The 7,211-nt window shown below is 36.5% G+C and overlaps 1 non-coding gene across 1 annotated transcript; it reads right to left on the bottom strand.

Moving 5' to 3' along the window:
- Window positions 1-6,799: 6,799 nt before the first annotated feature.
- On the bottom strand, window positions 6,800-6,904 carry LOC115936888 (U6 spliceosomal RNA). The gene has a single exon (XR_004072269.1). It is a non-coding gene; the product is annotated as a U6 spliceosomal RNA (small nuclear RNA).
- Window positions 6,905-7,211: the final 307 nt, after the last annotated feature.

A 7,211-nucleotide genomic window follows, 5' to 3' on the forward strand; every position in this document is an offset into this window, starting at 1 on the left:
GAGGCCACAAATGCAAAGGTGGGACAGAATTGGCTAGGTTCAAGAACCAAAAGGCTAGTGGGATGGAGAGATTGAGCAAGGAGTTCTGGAGAAGATGGCCCCCAGGATGATCCCCAAGGATCCCCATCTCTGGCATTCATACCCTTGTGTAGTCCTCTCCCACACTGTACAGAGTTGGTCCGCATTGCAATATGATGGTATATCACTTCTGAGATTAGGTTATGAAAAACTGCATATCTCTCTCTCTCTCATCATCATCCACTCTGGGAGAAACCAGGTGTCATCTCTTGAGGTCACCCAGACAACCTATGGAGAAGCTTATGTGGCAAAGAACCAAAGCCTATCAACGACACATAGGTAAGCTTAGAAGTGGATCTTTCAACCCCAATGGAGCCCAAGAAAACTGCAGGCCCAGCCAACATCTTGACCATAACCTCAGAAGTCTCTCAACTAGGAGCCTCTGGCTGGCTAAGGAGGTTAAGTGTCTTGACTCTTAATTTTGGCTCAGGTCATAATCTCAGGGACCTGGGATCGAGCCCTGTGAAGGACTATATGCTCAGTGGGGAGTCTGTTTCAGATTCTCTCCCTCTTCCTCTGCCCCTCCCCCTGCTTGCGTTTTCCCTCTCCCTCTCTCTCTCTTTCTCTCTCTCTCCCCCTGCCCCCCGCAAATAAATAAATAAATAAATCTTAAAAAAAAAAAAAGTCTCTCAACTAGGACTATTAAGTTAAGCTGCTCCTAGGTTCCTGACTCACAGAAACTGTGAAATAATGTTTGTTATTTTAAGCTGCCAACTTAGGGTAATTTGTTATGCAAAATTTTGTTATGCAGCAATAGATAATACGAGTTCTAAATCAGTGATCTTTTCACTAGCCTGTGCTATTAAAAGAATCTTATTAGAAAGTCTTTTGTACTGTATTTAACTACTATAAGACTAGATTTTCATTATATTGGCTTGTTTGGTGAGGCCCACCTCTAATAACTGCAGAGCCTGGGATAAGAGTACAAATGAAAGCCCACATACAATGTGTCTAAGTATTTAAAATTTCTGACCAAGATAACTAATTGCTAAATAAAATGTGTCTTATCCTTCTATATTGACAAACATACCTTTATAAGCTCCTGGAAGACCAGGTTCCCAGGTTTTTAGGAATTCAGTACATGAATATAGTAGGCCCAGATCCTGGACTCAGGTTAGTGGCATGCTCCCCCTTTTTTTTTTGTCTCGGGTTCTATTCTATACCTTAAGGAACCGTTACACACCCAAGTGAAATGCCCCAAACTACAAGTCCAAACTCAGTTCACATCCCACCATAAAGAGCTATGCTGTAGCTACCCCTGGGAACTAAAAGAGGTACACTGGACCAGGAAAAAGTCAGTAGAGGTCCTGGCAGTAGGTCTGGGACTTCTGGGGCAGAAATTCCTTGATCCCATATACCTAGTGCCTGGTCTAGACAAAGTATGGCTCTTCATGGGCATATCCCATTGACTCTGCAGACTCTTTGCCCCATTGAGAGGGATATAGGTGGAGGAAAGCCTTCTAAATCATGAGGCCTTTGGAAGTGGCCCCTCATGCCTGAGTCGAAGCACAGTACTGCAGAAATCCTCTCAAATAAGTAGAAATGGTGGTTTATTATAAGGTTTCTGAGATGTCCCACAGAACTCCAAAGAAGAGAAATGCACCAAGCATCAAGAAGCATCTTGAACCAAAGACTCAGAACTTTCTCATTTATGTCTCTCCACCTCTAACCTGTGATTTGATTTGCATTTTCTGTATGTATCACTTGCCCTCTCTCTAGACTCATTTTTTCTGCTTTTCTGGTCAGTATAGCAGAAAACAAGGCAACTAGAATTGTCAGCCATCCAAAGAGAATTCTCTCATTGGCCCATTTGGGCCAGATTCCAACTCTTAGACTATTCACCTGAGTCAGGGGGTAGGATTATATTGTATTAATAAACAGCAACAATGGCTGTAACCTTGAAGGCAGATGGGAGAGACTATTTCCTAAAGGAAAAGAGTCCTTCTTTTATTTGTGCTCAACATGTTCATATAAAGTAGAATTTTATTTATCAAGATTATAAACAACTGCAAAGTTTAAATAACTCAAAGTTTTCACAAAGATTTTTAAAGCAGTGAAAAGTAACCTAGAAAATGAGCAAGAAGTCTTCAGGAGACTAGACGTCCAAAGAGAGTAGAGCAGGGTTGTCACATACAATTTTGCAGGTTGTGCAATATTCAACTTCTAGGATGCACCACTCATGATGACCCTATGTGACAGTACCAGTCAATGAAATGTTCAAGGAAGGAAATTGGCTTTTTGTGGAAGAGATTGCTTGGTCTTTAGTCATAAGCCTTTTGCATAAAAGTCATTACTTTTTTTAAAGCCTATATTTTCAAAATTTCTAGTTGTTTATAGTCTGCATACTCCAGTTAGCTGTACTGAAATTATCATTTTTAAAGTTATTTGCTAATTTAGATTTACATAAGATAGCACACATGATTTTTTTCAGATCAGCCTAAAACAAAACTGCAGTACTAATTTAAATGAGCTTAAATCATTTAAGCATCCCTTTGGTCTTTTTCAGAGACAAAGCAGAGGTTTCTTGGGAGGAAATACCACTGACTCATCTTTGTAATATGAGCTGCTGAAGGATAAATTGCATGCATTAGAGCTCACCAGAAAGTCAAAGCAATTCACAGAAAACATATCAACTCACCATAAAGTTACAGGAAAAGTTTGCATATTTTCAAGAAACTTAATTGGTAAACTTGGTCTATCCTCCTGGGCAATTTAAGCATATAATCTCAAGCAATTCACTGGAAACCCAACTCAGCATAACCCTCAATTACTGAGACATTTCCCAATACTAAACTTTCAAAGCAAAGAAGAAAAAATGATCATAGGAATATAAAATATAACAAAAATTTCTCCATAAAAATAATTTTTCCAGGGGCGCCTGGGTGGCTCAGTCGTTAAGCGTCTGCCTTCGGCTCAGGTCATGATCCCAGGGTCCTGGGATCGAGCCCCGCATCGGGCTCCCTGCTCTGCGGGAAGCCTGCTTCTCCCTCTCCCACTCCCCCTGCTTGTGTTCCCTCTCTCACTGTGTCTCTCTCTGTCAAATAAATAAATAAAAATCTTTAAAAAATAATAATAATAATAATTTTTCCACTGATAATTACCTCTTATATGGCCCTCCCAACATACTATGTTTGGAAAAATTCTGTCTTCCAAGTTGTAATTATTAAATATTATTTACTTAGTCAGTGATCATAGCTGTTATTCTGAGTTTCTGATTTAGCATATAACAAAATTATGGTCAAAAGCAAAGAATCTAATATTTCAGTTAATTTGGACAACCTCATTGATGTTAATAAAAAGCTCTATTACATTTTTTTAAATAGAGAAAATAATTCACTGGTACCCATTATTACATTTGAACCCATTAGAGTTCAAGGATCTCAGTCTAGAAACCAGAGTTCTAATATTATCGTAAATTAAATTTACTCTCTTAAACTTACATTCATAAGTATATACTAAAATATATATATACTGAAAAATTATACATTGAAAACATTCAAGATAGAGACCATAGTAATATTGGAATCACCAAAGACTAAAACTGTTAGTAACAAAAATATATATATATTATTTGCAAAGTTTCTCAGTGAGGAATATAAAAGCATAATATATTCTCTCAGTGAACTTGGAGGACATGGGGAGTTAGAAGACATTTATTCATTCATCCAATCAGCAAGTAAATAGTGGACACCACTGGTGCACCAGACTTTGTTAAGTACTTGGAAATTAAAGACAAATCCCTACCCTCAAATTACTCACTAACCAGTGGGGGAGGGAGCTATAAATAAGTGCTACACTAGGCATTGATATTGAGTAGAATAGAGGCATGAGGAAGAAGTAGTCAACAATATTTGGAGTTTTAGGAAAACCCAGCCCCCCAAAAATTAGAAGTTATTAGACATACTGACTTGGAATAGGCTCTTCCTAGTATTAAGAGAATGGTTAGTGAAGAAACCAAAATACTGTCACAGTCTGGCATGCTTGGGGAACTGCAAGCAGGATATCAGTGATGCCACAGGCCTGGAAATTGGAGCAGGAGAAAAGGTACAGCAAGAGATAGGAACAGGAAAGTTTACAAAGTAAGGCACATACATTAAAAAGTTCGATGTAAAATAGAATACTATCAAAGTTATTATAGACTTACTCTAATAGGCAATGGAAATCCACTGTGGATTTTTTAATGAGTAACTGACACAATCACTATGCTTATTTTCTAATAAAATAAAACTAAATTAAAACCCTTGATACCAAAACTACACAAAGAGAGTACCAAAGAAAACCACAGAACAAGATTCCTCATGAACACAGTTATAAAAGTTATCAAAAATGAATAAATTGAACCCTGCAATATAAAAAAAAAAAAATCATACACCAAAATCCTTTGGAGTTTATCAAAGGGATGCACAGATGGTTCAATATTTGAAAATCAATCATTGTAATTCACCATATTAACACTCTAAAGAAAAATGTATGATCATATCAATTAATGCAGAAAAAGCATTTGACAAATCTCATCATCCATTCATGATAAAAATTGCAGCAAATTAGGATATAGGAAAAACCTGATCCTCAACCTGAAAAGGGGCATCTACCAAAAAAAAGAACAAAACAAAAACACAAAAAACTACAGTTAACATCATATTTAATGTTGAAAGACTGAATGCTTTCCCCTAAGATTGTGAGCAAGGCAACAATGTCCAATCTCATCACTTCTATTCAACATTATACTAGAAGTTTTAGCTAGTGAAAAAAGGGAAAAATAAAAGTCATTTAGATTTAAAAAGAAGAAATAAAACTGTCTTTATTCACAAACACCATGATCGTCTGTGTAGAATATGCCCCCCAGAATACCCCTGCAACTAAAAATTTTAGTAAGGTTATAGCATACAAGGTCAACAAACAAAAATTAATCATATTTCTATATATTAGCAATTTTCAAATGGAAAATAAAATTAAAAATGAATACCATTTACAATAGCACCAAAAAAATTAAATACTTAGGTATAAATCTATCAAAACATATACAAACTTGAGCCCTAAACTTAAAGAAAAGAAATTCCTTTGGGGATCTGGAAAAAGGAGAAAATGATACCCAAGGGAGAGAAAATAAGATTTTCATCAGACATTTCAACATCAAACTTCATTCCAAAAATAAATTTGAGTAACATATTTAAGACACTTGTATTAGAGTTCTCTAGATGTGTATATATAGAGAGAAAGAGTTTCTTTTAAGGAATTGGTTCATGTAACTATGGAGCCTGGCAAGTCCAAACTCTGCAGGGTAGACCAGCAAGCTAGAGATTGAGAAGAACCAACATTGTAATTCAAACGCTGCAGAATTCCCTCTTGTTTGGAAAAGGTCAGTCTTTTGTCTTATTCAGGTCTTCAACTGATTGGGTGAGGTCCATCTACATTTTGGAGAGCAATCTCCTTTACTCAAAGTCCACTGATAGGAATGTTAATCTAATCCAAAAACAACCACACAGAAACATCCAGAATAATGTTTGACAATATATCTGAGCATCATGGCCCAGCCAAGTTGACACACAAAATTAACCATCACAACACCCAAGGAAAGAAAATGTGAACTAAGAATTTTATATCCCCCAAAAATTGATTTTCAAGTATGAATGGCAAAGACAAAATGTTAACAACATTAAGAACTCAGAGAACAGTATGCCCATGAATCCTTCCTGAGGAATCCATGAATAGTGAGCTTCAGAAAACCAAAATAACCAGAGAAACATTAACATAAGAATTGGTAGAATTGAGCACTAGTAGTTTCTAACATTACAAAAGGAAAGACAACCTGACATGAGTTGCTTCCGGAAGGAACACCACACCACCAAAGGGATTAAATTTGAATATGATCAAACCCCTGGATCCAGCTGACCATATACAGAAAACATAGAGCACAGAAGAAAACTGAACTGCCCCTTGAGTGTGCGATTAGCAAGAGCCAGAAAGTGGAAACTATAGGTTGCAGGACTCAATTTTTCAACAGATAAAGAAGAGATGAAAGAACAACCTATAGAGGAAAGAAATTAAATTCATAACAGATCTTTATATGCAAGATAAAACTAGTATTTAAGGACACACACTGGAGTGATAAAACTATAAAGAAATGCAATGAGGGGCGCCTGGGTGGCTCAGTAAGTTGAGCGTATGACTTGATTTCCACTCAGGTCATGATCTCAGGGTCATGAGATCAAGCCCCAAGTCTGGCTCTGTGCTGGGGACTTGTAGCCTACTTGGGATTCTCCCTCTGCACTCCTCTCTAGCTCTCTTTAAATAAATAAATAAATAAATGCAATGAGTGATTATAATAAAAATTAGGATACTGATTACTTTTGAGGGTAAGGAGATAGTTGTGATTAGGATGTTTGTGAGCAGGACCACAATATGATGTTGGTAGGCCTGAGGTACTTTTGCCTTCCTGGTTTCTTATCACCATAAAAACTTTTTTAAGTTATGATTTATGACTGTATTGGTATAAAGGTGAATACATTCATATATTAATATTGTGTATTAAAACACTTCTTTTTTTTTCTTAAAAAAATTAAGGCATTTTCATGAGCCCTTAAAATATATCAAAATATTTTAAAAGAAATTAAAATATTTTCTTGGCCCCTACAACGATTGTGCGTCCCAGCACCTTGCCTACTGGACCTAGTGAATATGTCAGCTTGTTTCTGTTTTTCTTTCTTTCTCTCTTTTTTTTTTTTTAATGGAACGCTTCACAAATTTGCGTGTCATCCTTGCACAGGGGCCATGCTAATCTTCTCTGTTGTTCTAATTTTAGTATATGTGTTGCCGAAGTGAGCACACGTCAGCCTTGTCTCTGAGGTGGCTGATAAAGTTCTATTTCTTGAACTGGTTCCTAGTTGCACGAGTATTTGCCTTGTTCACTAAGATATTTTAAAAATATAAATATATTATACAAAGTAGAAAAACTTATACACTAAAAATTGTAAAACATTAATGAAGGAAATTAAAGAAGAGACAGATAAATGGAAAGACATCCCATGTGCTTGAATTGGAAGAATTAATGTTGTTAAGATGTCCATACTACCCAAAGTGATCTACAGATTAAATGCAATCCCTATTAAACCCAATGGCGTTCTTTACAGAAT

The sequence above is a fragment of the Leptonychotes weddellii genome, chromosome 2, assembly GCF_054177405.1.
Source record: "Leptonychotes weddellii isolate Sample4059 chromosome 2, ASM5417740v2, whole genome shotgun sequence".
Taxonomy (NCBI): domain Eukaryota; kingdom Metazoa; phylum Chordata; class Mammalia; order Carnivora; family Phocidae; genus Leptonychotes; species Leptonychotes weddellii.